The sequence below is a fragment of the Rhinoderma darwinii genome (assembly GCF_050947455.1).
Source record: "Rhinoderma darwinii isolate aRhiDar2 chromosome 5 unlocalized genomic scaffold, aRhiDar2.hap1 SUPER_5_unloc_5, whole genome shotgun sequence".
In the NCBI taxonomy this organism is placed as follows: Eukaryota; Metazoa; Chordata; class Amphibia; order Anura; family Rhinodermatidae; genus Rhinoderma; species Rhinoderma darwinii.
Window position 1 is genome coordinate 44372 of NW_027461809.1, and position 17215 is coordinate 61586.

General features: G+C 49.5%; 5 non-coding genes and 4 pseudogenes across 5 annotated transcripts; all 9 read right to left on the reverse strand.

Moving 5' to 3' along the window:
* Positions 1-593: 593 nt before the first annotated feature.
* LOC142696226 (U2 spliceosomal RNA) lies at positions 594-801 on the reverse strand (annotated as a pseudogene).
* Positions 802-2151: 1350 nt separating this feature from the next.
* Positions 2152-2262, reverse strand: LOC142696245 (U2 spliceosomal RNA; annotated as a pseudogene).
* Positions 2263-3544: 1282 nt separating this feature from the next.
* Positions 3545-3719, reverse strand: LOC142696213 (U2 spliceosomal RNA; annotated as a pseudogene).
* A 5549-nt stretch (positions 3720-9268) lies between these two features.
* Positions 9269-9370, reverse strand: LOC142696238 (U2 spliceosomal RNA; annotated as a pseudogene).
* Positions 9371-10652: 1282 nt separating this feature from the next.
* LOC142696221 (U2 spliceosomal RNA) lies at positions 10653-10843 on the reverse strand. Its single transcript, XR_012864199.1, has one exon. It is a non-coding gene; the product is annotated as a U2 spliceosomal RNA (small nuclear RNA).
* A 1282-nt stretch (positions 10844-12125) lies between these two features.
* On the reverse strand, positions 12126-12316 carry LOC142696234 (U2 spliceosomal RNA). The gene has a single exon (XR_012864204.1). It is a non-coding gene; the product is annotated as a U2 spliceosomal RNA (small nuclear RNA).
* A 1282-nt stretch (positions 12317-13598) lies between these two features.
* LOC142696246 (U2 spliceosomal RNA) lies at positions 13599-13789 on the reverse strand. Its single transcript, XR_012864206.1, has one exon. It is a non-coding gene; the product is annotated as a U2 spliceosomal RNA (small nuclear RNA).
* Positions 13790-15071: 1282 nt separating this feature from the next.
* LOC142696252 (U2 spliceosomal RNA) lies at positions 15072-15262 on the reverse strand. The gene has a single exon (XR_012864207.1). It is a non-coding gene; the product is annotated as a U2 spliceosomal RNA (small nuclear RNA).
* A 1282-nt stretch (positions 15263-16544) lies between these two features.
* Positions 16545-16735, reverse strand: LOC142696254 (U2 spliceosomal RNA). Its single transcript, XR_012864208.1, has one exon. It is a non-coding gene; the product is annotated as a U2 spliceosomal RNA (small nuclear RNA).
* Between the last annotated feature and the right edge of the window lie 480 nt (positions 16736-17215).

A 17215-nucleotide genomic window follows, 5' to 3' on the forward strand; every position in this document is an offset into this window, starting at 1 on the left:
CCTTGCACAGTTTGTTATTCTTCCAGGTAACATAGTAACAAATCCAAATTGCTGCTCTCTTTGTAGGCAAGCAAGGGTTTGTTGCAACTGCAATTCTTACTTCTTCTTGAAATGTAGGGACGACAGTACATTCCATCACATCCACCTAGTGTACACAGGTAGGTCCATTGTGGCGGGTAGGCGGCTGGCTGCTTTAATGGCTGTTTGCTGTTCCCCTACTCCACTCCACTCCACTATTTGACTGTGGTGCTGCATCAATCAGTGGCTGGCTCAGGTGCAGCTCTTTAACTTACCTAGGAGGGAGGGAGGGAGGGCGGAGAGAAGACAAGGAAGGTGAATGAGCTGTTCCAATGTGAAATGCCGGAAACACAGAAACACAGAAGACACACACACACACACACACAACAAGAGGTGGCAATGTATTCATTAATTGCATTTAATAAATGAGCTCATTATCACACATGACTGTACAAATGCATTGTCCAACAGGTGTTGAAATAATGGGATTAAAAGGGGAGATCCCTTCAGAAAGACAGAAACAATGGCAAAGAGAAAAAACACTTTTGGAATCTGATTTTAGTCAACACATAAGGGAAGGGTGCACCGGTCCTGGAAATACTGCAATACCAGGTCAATGCGTGGAGTGGACAGAGCAAGCTCTATTTCCATCTCCCTGTTCTAAAAATCCATTTAATATATGGTCCCCAGATAGGGGACGTATCAGATATTAAACTGATAAGAACAGATTTTTTTTTTTTTTTTTTTTTTTTTAATTCATTCAGATCACGTCTTAAAAATCATAAAATTCAAAATAAAAAAGACTTAGATCATCACAATGAAAACTGAAAACGTACAATTAATTTTTGTTTTCCTCTTTCCTTTTTTTTCCTTAAGAAATCAAAAAAACATTCCTTTTTTAACAGCAATAGTTCCTAACATATCCACTAGATGTTCCTGCAAATCATTACCATCCCACTCACAGTTTACAATGCACGTTAACCATGTTGGCACACCATACCTTTCAAGAAACCCTGGTAAATTTTCTCTTACACAGAGCCGCACCCTCCTCCGCATTTTTTCAAAATTAATTTTACTACGTAACTGCTCTACTTCTTCCAATAACCTGTCTCTTTCTGCTCTTTCCTCTTCTGAAATGACACTTTTTTTCTTTCTCTCTGCTTTTTTCCTTTTTTTCTCATCACTTTGCCCACTTCCTTCCAATTTATGAAGCTTGCCTTCTTCCAAACTAACTTCCGCTTCCTTTCTTTTGACTATCTTCTTATTTTCCTCTTGTACCTCACGTTTGCTTTTCTTTGGGCACGATTTGAATATGTGCCCCTCCTCTCCACACATATTACATACTTTCCCTTTCTGACATTCATTATACTTATGTCCCTCTTGCAGACATTTTGTACACATTACTTTCTCACAGGCTTCTCTCTCATGACCATACTCTTTACAATTCAAACAAAACATATCCATTCCAAGAAAAAATAAATTTCCACACGCACTTCCAATCTTGAACCGCGCTGGAGGAAACAATAGGTTTCTAGATTCACCAATTCTCACAAATTTACAAAGAAATTTCCACTTCCCAGTCCAAAATCCAAAAGGGTTAAACACTTTCCCCTTTCCCACCACCTCCTCACAAAACTTATTGAGAAATAACTTAATGTCCTCTTCATCCACGTAAGGCGAAAACATTTTTACAACCACCAACTTTTTGTTTGGCACAAAATGTGGTGTTACCTTCACACCCACAAGTCTTGGGTCCCTTTTACCTTCCTTCAAGCGTTCTAAAAAGACAGCATAAATTTCTTCTGTGGCGAAGGTAACGTCAAAGCACCCTCTCCTCGGATAGTCCATCACCGCCAAAATGCATGATCTCTCCAGCTGAAAGAAATCCAACAAAAGAACCTTTGTGATGAACTCCAGATCCTTCCTTTGTCGCTCAGATTCCTCCACGAAAAACCGGACAGCATTCCTGGTACGCATATATTCGGGAATTTCCTCCATCCTGCTCCAAACGAATTCCAGCAATCTCCAAAGAATACCTTCAGTACCGAAGTACCAGGCAGGTGATCGCTCCCCGTTGCCCTGGACTAATCCTCCTCCCCAATAGCAGCAGAGGGGTGAAGTCTCTCCTAAGAGAAACGATCCCCCCAGGCCAAGGAAAAGGGTACCAGGGCACCTCCTGACCAAGAAACAAGGCAATACCCTAAAGTACTACACTTGATCTTAGCCAAAAGGCCGAGAAGCGATAACCCGAGCGGCCCTTGCCTTGCCCGAGCCTGTCCCATACTGCTGTTCACCCCTTGCAGCGATTCAGCCTACTCCTAGGCAATTCCATGGGGCCCTGCAGGCTCACACACATTTACAGCTACTAAGCGGGAGGTGAATAAAGGCCGGAGAGGAAGCCAGACAGGATTTGCTTCTTTTGCTTGCACCACAATGCAGTGCTGAAAGAGGAGGAATCTACATAAAAACGCCTTCCTGGCAACGCCCAAATGCCCTCCTGCCATGCAGATAAACACTGGCAGCGGCAGCAAGTGCATGCCCACAGCCACCCCTTGTTCCTTCACACCTTGTATCAGCTTTAATCCAGTCCTGTGCTGCCTGCTGAGCAGCACTGAACAACACTGCCTGGGCCCAGGCTTTTATCTCTGAGGCAGGCCCCATTATGATGTCAGAAAGCTGGCTCTGGAATCCTGAGGGCTCCACTATGACACGTGCAAAGTTCCGTCTGAACTTTATATAAGACTGTGAGGCTCAGTCAGTCACTCAGTGTTGCCTGAGAGGGCAACACTGCAACAGCCGGCCGCCAGGCTGTCTTTTTTTTGCACATTTATTTGCCTCCAGGAGGCCACAAGAGGGAGACAAGGGACTGCAAAATGGAAAATAGGCATCCACCAACTTTACAGACAACTTCTCTTTGCTCCTACAACCTCCATCCTTGCACAGTTTGTTATTCTTCCAGGTAACATAGTAACAAATCCAAATTGCTGCTCTCTTTGTAGGCAAGCAAGGGTTTGTTGCAACTGCAATTCTTACTTCTTCTTGAAATGTAGGGACGACAGTACATTCCATCACATCCACCTAGTGTACACAGGTAGGTCCATTGTGGCGGGTAGGCGGCTGGCTGCTTTAATGGCTGTTTGCTGTTCCCCTACTCCACTCCACTCCACTATTTGACTGTGGTGCTGCATCAATCAGTGGCTGGCTCAGGTGCAGCTCTTTAACTTACCTAGGAGGGAGGGAGGGAGGGCGGAGAGAAGACAAGGAAGGTGAATGAGCTGTTCCAATGTGAAATGCCGGAAACACAGAAACACAGAAGACACACACACACACACACACAACAAGAGGTGGCAATGTATTCATTAATTGCATTTAATAAATGAGCTCATTATCACACATGACTGTACAAATGCATTGTCCAACAGGTGTTGAAATAATGGGATTAAAAGGGGAGATCCCTTCAGAAAGACAGAAACAATGGCAAAGAGAAAAAACACTTTTGGAATCTGATTTTAGTCAACACATAAGGGAAGGGTGCACCGGTCCTGGAAATACTGCAATACCAGGTCAATGCGTGGAGTGGACAGAGCAAGCTCTATTTCCATCTCCCTGTTCTAAAAATCCATTTAATATATGGTCCCCAGATAGGGGACGTATCAGATATTAAACTGATAAGAACAGATTTTTTGATTGAAAAATGCTTTATTGACAATCAATCGTCATCATACAAACATTACTGCGACGCAGCGCAAGCCATGAAGCAGCAAATAATAAATAATAACAGTCGTCAAACATAACATGACAGTATAATACACAGTACAGGCTAGCCTATGCTATACATTACACCACATGCTACACTAACATTCTTGCATTCACTAAAGCCAAACAACAAAGCATTACAGACAAGTGATGGGATAGGGGAGTGGGTAGGAGGGGGTAGGGAAGGGGGAAATCACAGGCCCGAAGCTTTATTGAAAGACAACACACAAGAAGGGAGAGTGGGGGGAAGGGGAGTATCAGTCCTCTTCCTCATCGACGTCCGGGCTGTCCCAGGTGGAATAGTCTCTGAGCAGGCTGTGGATCAGCCTGCGGCAGTCCTGGACGGACACACTCTCTCTCCGCAAAATCAGACGGTTTCTGGCAAACCATATAGCGTCCTTAAAGCAGTTCATAAGGCGCCAGGCTTCCTGGATTGCTCCATCCGTGGTATTCCCAGGAAATAGTCCATAAAGTACCGAGCGGTACGACAGTCTGTTCCTGGGTACTGAGTCCTTGAGTTCATGTTCCAAGGCTTTCAACAGACCCTGTGCAAAGGGGCACTGCCAGAAAATGTGCAAAGATGTTTCCTCCGTGAAGGGGCACCTGGGGCAGTACCGGGTCTTGCACAGGTTGCGGGCATGCATGAATGACCTAAGAGGCAGTCCTCCCTGGATGGCCATCCATGAAATGTCCTTGTGCCCGTTGGTCAACCTGCCAGATGACACGTTAGTCCAAACAGTCTCCAACGTGTCGGCATGAAGCCCTGGAACAAACTCCCGTGAGTCCTTTGCTCTGATGTGCTTGTGGATCGTCTTAGGTTTCCACAAGTCGGGCTTAAGACCCTCCAGTTGATGCTCCCTCACAAACCGGACAACATCTCCGTAGAACCAGGGAGCGTGCCAGTTGTAAGGGAAGGAGCTGTCCCACTTGTCCCAGCCAAAACCTCGCCAGAGGGGAAGGAGGAAGTAGCGGGACATGGCCTTGCCCGCAGAGCCGTTTGCTGTCCTCAGAGTCCTACGAACACAGTCACATGCAAAAGCGATCCGCAGCAGAGTGGGAATGTCGGGTATACCCTTCCCACCTTTGCGGGGCTCCTTGTACATAACAGTCCGCTTTACTCTGTCCATTTTCGAGCCCCAGATGAAGCGAAACACAGTCCTGGTAATGGCCCTCGAGACCGTTGCAAGAGGGGGCCATGCCTGTGCAGTGTATTGTAGCACAGGCAAGACTTCGTTACGCAGGACCATTGCTTTGCCCTCAATAGTGAGTTGTCTGAGGCTCCACAGTCCGATCCTTTGGTTGACTTTGGCCAAGCGTTCTTCCCACGACTTTAGGGCTGCACCTTCCTTACCGAACCAGACTCCCAGAATTTTGATGAAGTCCGGCTTGATAGTAAAAGGGAAGGAGGCAGGAGAAGGCAGGTACCACTTTCCGAAGAGCATGGCTTCCGACTTCCCGCAGTTGACTTTTGCCCCTGAAGCGCGTCCGAACTCCTCGCAGGTCTGGACGAGTGCAGTCACCGAACTCTGGTCAGCGCAGAAGACGGTCACGTCGTCCATGTACAGCGAGCATTTGACCTCGAAGTGTCCTGGACCTGGTGCGGTGATCCCTCTGATCTCTCCATTCTGCCGGATAGCCTCTGCGAAGAGCTCTATAACACAAACAAAAAGGAGAGGTGAAAGAGGACAGCCTTGTCTAACCCCAGATGATACAGGAAAGGGGTCAGTCTTCCAGCCGTTCACCAGCACCGAGCTGTAAATGTCGCAATACATCAGGTTAACATACAAACAGAACAACCTGCCAAGCCGCAGCCTACGCAGAGCCTTACCCATGAATTCGTGAGAGACCCGGTCAAAAGCCTTCTCCTGATCCAGACTGACCAGGGCCGCGTGTGTACGGCGGCTTTGCATGTAATGCACCGTGTCCCTCACCAGGGCAAGACTGTCGGCCACCCTACGGCCAGGAATGCCGCAGGTTTGGTCCGATCCGATGATCTGTCCGATGACAACCTTCAGTCTGTTGGTCAATACTTTGGCGAGGATCTTGTAGTCCACGTTCAGGAGAGAGATGGGACGCCAGTTTTTCAGGTCACATCTCTCCCCCTTCCGCTTATACAAGATCGTGATCATGCCTTCTCTCAAGGACGGTGGCATTCTACCCTCCACCACCATCTCCTCATAGAGCTCCAGCAGGTCCGGACAGATCAAGTCCCCCAGCGCTACATAGAGCTCTGCTGGGAGACCATCACTGCCCGGGGTCCTGCCGGGTCTGAAGGATTTAGCGGCAGAGAGCAGTTCCTCCACCGTCAGGGGTACGTCCATAGCCTCCGTACCTGCAGGATCAAGATGATTAGTGATACCTGACAGGAATTTATCGGCGGCTTCGGGGTCAGTGGTTTTCCGGGAGTAGAGGCTTCGGTAGTAGTCTGTGACGACTCCCATCACCTCCTTCTTCCCAGAATGCATGTTTCCGGTCTCATCTCGGAGTTCCTTCAGGGGCGTGTGGCCGGCATGGAGTTTCCTGAAAAAGAACGAGTTACATTTCTCACCCTTCTCCAGGTTCTCCACCTTGGAACGAAAGACAATTCGCTTGGATTCCTCCTCAAAGTGCCCTTTCAGGCCCTTTTTGGCTTCCTCCAGCTCCTTCCTGACGTCCCAGCCGCATTGAAGGAGGTCTTGCAGGGATCGCAGCTGACGCTGCATCTCTCTGAAGTCTCTCTTCCTCTCACACGCCTGTTGGCGACTTTTTGCCTGAAAGAAACAACGAAATTCAACTTTAACATATTCCCACCAGTCACAGGTTTTGTCAAAGAAAACTTTATCATTCCTCCAAACAATATAGGCGTCTCTAAGTTCCGCCAGTACCTCCTCTCTTTCCAGCAGGGCACAATTCAGCTTCCAGGAGCCAGGGCCGGGAGGAAAACCGTGGCCGATGGCACCCTGGAAGAGAATGGCCCTGTGGTCAGAGAAGAAGCAGGGGACCATGGAGTGCCCATGCTGCTTGACTGCCCGGGAGGTGAACACAAAGTCAATCCGAGAACGAAGTGAGCCATCGGGTCGGCTCCATGAATAGTTCACAGAGCCGATCCCCATGGAGCCCACAACGTCCTGCAAGGATGCTTCGGTTACCATCTCGATAAGCAGTTTGGAACTGACATCCAGCTTGATTGAAGTGCCGGAACTTCGTCCATCCTCTTCGATGGGGCAGTTGAAGTCCCCGGCCATCACCACTGCCCTAGTGGTGGCGAGCTGGGTCCGCAGGGTCTGGAATAGTTCCAGGCGCTCAGCCTTCATAGGGGGGGCGTACACGTTGATGAGCCTAATCGGCTCTCCCGCCCAGGAACCGTCTACGACCAACAAGCGGCCGCAGGCGAGCTCCTGGACAGAGTCAACAGTAAATACGCCTCCCCTAATCAGGATGGCAACCCCTGCAGACTTACAGTCGCCCCCACCAGACCAGTAGGACGGGCCATGGGTCCACTGCCTGGCCAGATGATGGTATGACCTGGAAGAGGGGAGAGTACATTCCTGCAGCATAAATACATCACTCGACTGCTTGGAAAGAAAAGTTAGCACCATCTGACATCTAGTCCTATCTCTAACACTCCTCACATTGAGGCTAAAGATGTTAAGTTTAGCAGCCATGGGGGAGAATAAAGAAGGTTAGTGCAAACGATACACCTTAGTTACCAGTCCGGTCGGGCGGATCCTCCTCGCCTGGCGGGTCCGAAAGATCCAGCAGGCCCTCTGACAGAAATTGTTCCAGGATTGTAGCCACCTGGATGTCTGTTGTGAAGTCGATGACCTCAGGTTCAGACACGAGTTCCTCCACCATCTGCTCCATTTCCTCCTGCTGCGCAAGGGAGTCTTCGCAGATTTCCACGACTTGTCGCTTTGAGGACTCAGCCGCTGGGCTGTCCCTCACCTTTCTCTTCCTCTGGATGGCACCTGAGGAGACAAGAGGGGGAAAATCCTCCAGGGAGAGGACTCCAGCAGCTGGAGGGGAAGATGTTAGTGCTGCTGGAGCTGGGGAGAAGGGAGGCTGGGTTGGGAGAGGTGCAGGTGACAGGACCACTGAGATGGGTGGGTAGGAGAAGGTGAGAGCCTCAGTGGGGGTGACAGGGGTTGGGGACGGGGGGGTGGGGAGGGCCGGGCGAGGGAGGGTGGGAAGGGTAGGGCGAGGGAGGGCCGGGAGGCGGGGGGGAGGGACTGTCGTCTTCTTACCATCCTTCTTATTCCCGGTCTTCTGCGCCGCTGGAGCTCTGGTTGGGGCGGGGTTCCCTCTGGCCGGAGCTTTCGCCGCTACAGTTGCCCAGGATCGATCCCTCTTCGGGCAGTCCTTGTAAGAGTGGGCTGCTTGTCCGCAGAGGTTGCACATTGTCCGTTTCGGGCAGTCTTTGGTCTCGTGTCCTGTTACCCGGCAGTTCTTGCAGGCGTCCTCCTTGCAGTCCTTCACCGAATGACCCTTCTTGCTGCATCTCCTGCAGATCTGCGGCATGTCCGGGTAGTAGATGAGGCCGTAGGAGTTGCCCAGCGAGAATGACTGGGGCAGGTGCTGGAGGCCGTCTTCCGCGCTCGAATCCTTGTTCAGTCGGACGATTACCGACCACTTGCCAGTCCAGAAGCCGAGTCCGTTCAGGATGTGGGTGGGTTCCCTCACCACTGTGCAGAACCGCTTCAGGAGCGTGGTGATGTCTTTGCCGGGGGTGTGTGGGTTCCGCATTGAGACCGTCACCCGCCTTTCCTCTCTTTGGACAGGGCAGTTGCCCACAAAGCGAGAGAAAGGGGATTCAGGCCTCGCCGCTTTCACCATCTCCCAGTACCTTCTGCAGATGTTGATCGAAGCAAAGGTCACGAAGAACATCCCGGTCATGAAGGCCTGGATGCTGATGGTCTCCGGCTTAGCGAAGCCCTGGTCCAGGAGCATCTTCTGGCAGAACACTTCTTCCGTCATGTCCGGCACTCTCCCGTCCACCTCCTTCAGCTTCAGGGCCACCGTCTGCTTCATCCAGGGCTCCAGGGTTGGAGCAGCCTGGTTCGGCTTCCTGGTGGCCTGTTGGCTTGAGGAGGCTTCAGGAGGAGATGTCCTGGCCTGGGTCGGCTCACCTGGTCCATCAGCCTTCTTCTTCTGGGTGGCAGGGTTGCTGGTTGAGGCCATGGCTTCTTCCAGCTGTTCCTGTCGCTTGGGGAGGATCTTCGATAGCTCTTTCCCGAAGGGGGCGGAGCTATGCAAATCTTCTCCTTGCTGGCCGAGGTTCTTCCACGAAATTTCTTCCGCAGCGGTTCCTCGTCGAGCTTCTTCTTCTGCGGCCGAGCTTCTTCGAAGATCCCCTTCAGCAGCGGCTCTTCTCCGAAGTTCTCCTTCTTCTTCCCGGCAGCGATCTCCCGGAGCTTCTTCCCCGATGGCGGCTTCTCCCTTCTGGATCGTCGTCTTCGCTGGTTCTTCTCCGCAGTTCGTCGCCGGCTTCGTCTGGAACGCTCTTGGATCGCTAAGCTAGTGTTTATAGCCCCCAGTGGTTCTCCGAGCTATCTATCCTTACAAGGACTGATAAGAACAGATACTACACTTGATCTTAGCCAAAAGGCCGAGAAGCGATAACCCGAGCGGCCCTTGCCTTGCCCGAGCCTGTCCCATACTGCTGTTCACCCCTTGCAGCGATTCAGCCTACTCCTAGGCAATTCCATGGGGCCCTGCAGGCTCACACACATTTACAGCTACTAAGCGGGAGGTGAATAAAGGCCGGAGAGGAAGCCAGACAGGATTTGCTTCTTTTGCTTGCACCACAATGCAGTGCTGAAAGAGGAGGAATCTACATAAAAACGCCTTCCTGGCAACGCCCAAATGCCCTCCTGCCATGCAGATAAACACTGGCAGCGGCAGCAAGTGCATGCCCACAGCCACCCCTTGTTCCTTCACACCTTGTATCAGCTTTAATCCAGTCCTGTGCTGCCTGCTGAGCAGCACTGAACAACACTGCCTGGGCCCAGGCTTTTATCTCTGAGGCAGGCCCCATTATGATGTCAGAAAGCTGGCTCTGGAATCCTGAGGGCTCCACTATGACACGTGCAAAGTTCCGTCTGAACTTTATATAAGACTGTGAGGCTCAGTCAGTCACTCAGTGTTGCCTGAGAGGGCAACACTGCAACAGCCGGCCGCCAGGCTGTCTTTTTTTTGCACATTTATTTGCCTCCAGGAGGCCACAAGAGGGAGACAAGGGACTGCAAAATGGAAAATAGGCATCCACCAACTTTACAGACAACTTCTCTTTGCTCCTACAACCTCCATCCTTGCACAGTTTGTTATTCTTCCAGGTAACATAGTAACAAATCCAAATTGCTGCTCTCTTTGTAGGCAAGCAAGGGTTTGTTGCAACTGCAATTCTTACTTCTTCTTGAAATGTAGGGACGACAGTACATTCCATCACATCCACCTAGTGTACACAGGTAGGTCCATTGTGGCGGGTAGGCGGCTGGCTGCTTTAATGGCTGTTTGCTGTTCCCCTACTCCACTCCACTCCACTATTTGACTGTGGTGCTGCATCAATCAGTGGCTGGCTCAGGTGCAGCTCTTTAACTTACCTAGGAGGGAGGGAGGGAGGGCGGAGAGAAGACAAGGAAGGTGAATGAGCTGTTCCAATGTGAAATGCCGGAAACACAGAAACACAGAAGACACACACACACACACACACAACAAGAGGTGGCAATGTATTCATTAATTGCATTTAATAAATGAGCTCATTATCACACATGACTGTACAAATGCATTGTCCAACAGGTGTTGAAATAATGGGATTAAAAGGGGAGATCCCTTCAGAAAGACAGAAACAATGGCAAAGAGAAAAAACACTTTTGGAATCTGATTTTAGTCAACACATAAGGGAAGGGTGCACCGGTCCTGGAAATACTGCAATACCAGGTCAATGCGTGGAGTGGACAGAGCAAGCTCTATTTCCATCTCCCTGTTCTAAAAATCCATTTAATATATGGTCCCCAGATAGGGGACGTATCAGATATTAAACTGATAAGAACAGATACTACACTTGATCTTAGCCAAAAGGCCGAGAAGCGATAACCCGAGCGGCCCTTGCCTTGCCCGAGCCTGTCCCATACTGCTGTTCACCCCTTGCAGCGATTCAGCCTACTCCTAGGCAATTCCATGGGGCCCTGCAGGCTCACACACATTTACAGCTACTAAGCGGGAGGTGAATAAAGGCCGGAGAGGAAGCCAGACAGGATTTGCTTCTTTTGCTTGCACCACAATGCAGTGCTGAAAGAGGAGGAATCTACATAAAAACGCCTTCCTGGCAACGCCCAAATGCCCTCCTGCCATGCAGATAAACACTGGCAGCGGCAGCAAGTGCATGCCCACAGCCACCCCTTGTTCCTTCACACCTTGTATCAGCTTTAATCCAGTCCTGTGCTGCCTGCTGAGCAGCACTGAACAACACTGCCTGGGCCCAGGCTTTTATCTCTGAGGCAGGCCCCATTATGATGTCAGAAAGCTGGCTCTGGAATCCTGAGGGCTCCACTATGACACGTGCAAAGTTCCGTCTGAACTTTATATAAGACTGTGAGGCTCAGTCAGTCACTCAGTGTTGCCTGAGAGGGCAACACTGCAACAGCCGGCCGCCAGGCTGTCTTTTTTTTGCACATTTATTTGCCTCCAGGAGGCCACAAGAGGGAGACAAGGGACTGCAAAATGGAAAATAGGCATCCACCAACTTTACAGACAACTTCTCTTTGCTCCTACAACCTCCATCCTTGCACAGTTTGTTATTCTTCCAGGTAACATAGTAACAAATCCAAATTGCTGCTCTCTTTGTAGGCAAGCAAGGGTTTGTTGCAACTGCAATTCTTACTTCTTCTTGAAATGTAGGGACGACAGTACATTCCATCACATCCACCTAGTGTACACAGGTAGGTCCATTGTGGCGGGTAGGCGGCTGGCTGCTTTAATGGCTGTTTGCTGTTCCCCTACTCCACTCCACTCCACTATTTGACTGTGGTGCTGCATCAATCAGTGGCTGGCTCAGGTGCAGCTCTTTAACTTACCTAGGAGGGAGGGAGGGAGGGCGGAGAGAAGACAAGGAAGGTGAATGAGCTGTTCCAATGTGAAATGCCGGAAACACAGAAACACAGAAGACACACACACACACACACACAACAAGAGGTGGCAATGTATTCATTAATTGCATTTAATAAATGAGCTCATTATCACACATGACTGTACAAATGCATTGTCCAACAGGTGTTGAAATAATGGGATTAAAAGGGGAGATCCCTTCAGAAAGACAGAAACAATGGCAAAGAGAAAAAACACTTTTGGAATCTGATTTTAGTCAACACATAAGGGAAGGGTGCACCGGTCCTGGAAATACTGCAATACCAGGTCAATGCGTGGAGTGGACAGAGCAAGCTCTATTTCCATCTCCCTGTTCTAAAAATCCATTTAATATATGGTCCCCAGATAGGGGACGTATCAGATATTAAACTGATAAGAACAGATACTACACTTGATCTTAGCCAAAAGGCCGAGAAGCGATAACCCGAGCGGCCCTTGCCTTGCCCGAGCCTGTCCCATACTGCTGTTCACCCCTTGCAGCGATTCAGCCTACTCCTAGGCAATTCCATGGGGCCCTGCAGGCTCACACACATTTACAGCTACTAAGCGGGAGGTGAATAAAGGCCGGAGAGGAAGCCAGACAGGATTTGCTTCTTTTGCTTGCACCACAATGCAGTGCTGAAAGAGGAGGAATCTACATAAAAACGCCTTCCTGGCAACGCCCAAATGCCCTCCTGCCATGCAGATAAACACTGGCAGCGGCAGCAAGTGCATGCCCACAGCCACCCCTTGTTCCTTCACACCTTGTATCAGCTTTAATCCAGTCCTGTGCTGCCTGCTGAGCAGCACTGAACAACACTGCCTGGGCCCAGGCTTTTATCTCTGAGGCAGGCCCCATTATGATGTCAGAAAGCTGGCTCTGGAATCCTGAGGGCTCCACTATGACACGTGCAAAGTTCCGTCTGAACTTTATATAAGACTGTGAGGCTCAGTCAGTCACTCAGTGTTGCCTGAGAGGGCAACACTGCAACAGCCGGCCGCCAGGCTGTCTTTTTTTTGCACATTTATTTGCCTCCAGGAGGCCACAAGAGGGAGACAAGGGACTGCAAAATGGAAAATAGGCATCCACCAACTTTACAGACAACTTCTCTTTGCTCCTACAACCTCCATCCTTGCACAGTTTGTTATTCTTCCAGGTAACATAGTAACAAATCCAAATTGCTGCTCTCTTTGTAGGCAAGCAAGGGTTTGTTGCAACTGCAATTCTTACTTCTTCTTGAAATGTAGGGACGACAGTACATTCCATCACATCCACCTAGTGTACACAGGTAGGTCCATTGTGGCGGGTAGGCGGCTGGCTGCTTTAATGGCTGTTTGCTGTTCCCCTACTCCACTCCACTCCACTATTTGACTGTGGTGCTGCATCAATCAGTGGCTGGCTCAGGTGCAGCTCTTTAACTTACCTAGGAGGGAGGGAGGGAGGGCGGAGAGAAGACAAGGAAGGTGAATGAGCTGTTCCAATGTGAAATGCCGGAAACACAGAAACACAGAAGACACACACACACACACACACAACAAGAGGTGGCAATGTATTCATTAATTGCATTTAATAAATGAGCTCATTATCACACATGACTGTACAAATGCATTGTCCAACAGGTGTTGAAATAATGGGATTAAAAGGGGAGATCCCTTCAGAAAGACAGAAACAATGGCAAAGAGAAAAAACACTTTTGGAATCTGATTTTAGTCAACACATAAGGGAAGGGTGCACCGGTCCTGGAAATACTGCAATACCAGGTCAATGCGTGGAGTGGACAGAGCAAGCTCTATTTCCATCTCCCTGTTCTAAAAATCCATTTAATATATGGTCCCCAGATAGGGGACGTATCAGATATTAAACTGATAAGAACAGATACTACACTTGATCTTAGCCAAAAGGCCGAGAAGCGATAACCCGAGCGGCCCTTGCCTTGCCCGAGCCTGTCCCATACTGCTGTTCACCCCTTGCAGCGATTCAGCCTACTCCTAGGCAATTCCATGGGGCCCTGCAGGCTCACACACATTTACAGCTACTAAGCGGGAGGTGAATAAAGGCCGGAGAGGAAGCCAGACAGGATTTGCTTCTTTTGCTTGCACCACAATGCAGTGCTGAAAGAGGAGGAATCTACATAAAAACGCCTTCCTGGCAACGCCCAAATGCCCTCCTGCCATGCAGATAAACACTGGCAGCGGCAGCAAGTGCATGCCCACAGCCACCCCTTGTTCCTTCACACCTTGTATCAGCTTTAATCCAGTCCTGTGCTGCCTGCTGAGCAGCACTGAACAACACTGCCTGGGCCCAGGCTTTTATCTCTGAGGCAGGCCCCATTATGATGTCAGAAAGCTGGCTCTGGAATCCTGAGGGCTCCACTATGACACGTGCAAAGTTCCGTCTGAACTTTATATAAGACTGTGAGGCTCAGTCAGTCACTCAGTGTTGCCTGAGAGGGCAACACTGCAACAGCCGGCCGCCAGGCTGTCTTTTTTTTGCACATTTATTTGCCTCCAGGAGGCCACAAGAGGGAGACAAGGGACTGCAAAATGGAAAATAGGCATCCACCAACTTTACAGACAACTTCTCTTTGCTCCTACAACCTCCATCCTTGCACAGTTTGTTATTCTTCCAGGTAACATAGTAACAAATCCAAATTGCTGCTCTCTTTGTAGGCAAGCAAGGGTTTGTTGCAACTGCAATTCTTACTTCTTCTTGAAATGTAGGGACGACAGTACATTCCATCACATCCACCTAGTGTACACAGGTAGGTCCATTGTGGCGGGTAGGCGGCTGGCTGCTTTAATGGCTGTTTGCTGTTCCCCTACTCCACTCCACTCCACTATTTGACTGTGGTGCTGCATCAATCAGTGGCTGGCTCAGGTGCAGCTCTTTAACTTACCTAGGAGGGAGGGAGGGAGGGCGGAGAGAAGACAAGGAAGGTGAATGAGCTGTTCCAATGTGAAATGCCGGAAACACAGAAACACAGAAGACACACACACACACACACACAACAAGAGGTGGCAATGTATTCATTAATTGCATTTAATAAATGAGCTCATTATCACACATGACTGTACAAATGCATTGTCCAACAGGTGTTGAAATAATGGGATTAAAAGGGGAGATCCCTTCAGAAAGACAGAAACAATGGCAAAGAGAAAAAACACTTTTGGAATCTGATTTTAGTCAACACATAAGGGAAGGGTGCACCGGTCCTGGAAATACTGCAATACCAGGTCAATGCGTGGAGTGGACAGAGCAAGCTCTATTTCCATCTCCCTGTTCTAAAAATCCATTTAATATATGGTCCCCAGATAGGGGACGTATCAGATATTAAACTGATAAGAACAGATACTACACTTGATCTTAGCCAAAAGGCCGAGAAGCGATAACCCGAGCGGCCCTTGCCTTGCCCGAGCCTGTCCCATACTGCTGTTCACCCCTTGCAGCGATTCAGCCTACTCCTAGGCAATTCCATGGGGCCCTGCAGGCTCACACACATTTACAGCTACTAAGCGGGAGGTGAATAAAGGCCGGAGAGGAAGCCAGACAGGATTTGCTTCTTTTGCTTGCACCACAATGCAGTGCTGAAAGAGGAGGAATCTACATAAAAACGCCTTCCTGGCAACGCCCAAATGCCCTCCTGCCATGCAGATAAACACTGGCAGCGGCAGCAAGTGCATGCCCACAGCCACCCCTTGTTCCTTCACACCTTGTATCAGCTTTAATCCAGTCCTGTGCTGCCTGCTGAGCAGCACTGAACAACACTGCCTGGGCCCAGGCTTTTATCTCTGAGGCAGGCCCCATTATGATGTCAGAAAGCTGGCTCTGGAATCCTGAGGGCTCCACTATGACACGTGCAAAGTTCCGTCTGAACTTTATATAAGACTGTGAGGCTCAGTCAGTCACTCAGTGTTGCCTGAGAGGGCAACACTGCAACAGCCGGCCGCCAGGCTGTCTTTTTTTTGCACATTTATTTGCCTCCAGGAGGCCACAAGAGGGAGACAAGGGACTGCAAAATGGAAAATAGGCATCCACCAACTTTACAGACAACTTCTCTTTGCTCCTACAACCTCCATCCTTGCACAGTTTGTTATTCTTCCAGGTAACATAGTAACAAATCCAAATTGCTGCTCTCTTTGTAGGCAAGCAAGGGTTTGTTGCAACTGCAATTCTTACTTCTTCTTGAAATGTAGGGACGACAGTACATTCCATCACATCCACCTAGTGTACACAGGTAGGTCCATTGTGGCGGGTAGGCGGCTGGCTGCTTTAATGGCTGTTTGCTGTTCCCCTACTCCACTCCACTCCACTATTTGACTGTGGTGCTGCATCAATCAGTGGCTGGCTCAGGTGCAGCTCTTTAACTTACCTAGGAGGGAGGGAGGGAGGGCGGAGAGAAGACAAGGAAGGTGAATGAGCTGTTCCAATGTGAAATGCCGGAAACACAGAAACACAGAAGACACACACACACACACACACAACAAGAGGTGGCAATGTATTCATTAATTGCATTTAATAAATGAGCTCATTATCACACATGACTGTACAAATGCATTGTCCAACAGGTGTTGAAATAATGGGATTAAAAGGGGAGATCCCTTCAGAAAGACAGAAACAATGGCAAAGAGAAAAAACACTTTTGGAATCTGATTTTAGTCAACACATAAGGGAAGGGTGCACCGGTCCTGGAAATACTGCAATACCAGGTCAATGCGTGGAGTGGACAGAGCAAGCTCTATTTCCATCTCCCTGTTCTAAAAATCCATTTAATATATGGTCCCCAGATAGGGGACGTATCAGATATTAAACTGATAAGAACAGATACTACACTTGATCTTAGCCAAAAGGCCGAGAAGCGATAACCCGAGCGGCCCTTGCCTTGCCCGAGCCTGTCCCATACTGCTGTTCACCCCTTGCAGCGATTCAGCCTACTCCTAGGCAATTCCATGGGGCCCTGCAGGCTCACACACATTTACAGCTACTAAGCGGGAGGTGAATAAAGGCCGGAGAGGAAGCCAGACAGGATTTGCTTCTTTTGCTTGCACCACAATGCAGTGCTGAAAGAGGAGGAATCTACATAAAAACGCCTTCCTGGCAACGCCCAAATGCCCTCCTGCCATGCAGATAAACACTGGCAGCGGCAGCAAGTGCATGCCCACAGCCACCCCTTGTTCCTTCACACCTTGTATCAGCTTTAATCCAGTCCTGTGCTGCCTGCTGAGCAGCACTGAACAACACTGCCTGGGCCCAGGCTTTTATCTCTGAGGCAGGCCCCATTATGATGTCAGAAAGCTGGCTCTGGAATCCTGAGGGCTCCACTATGACACGTGCAAAGTTCCG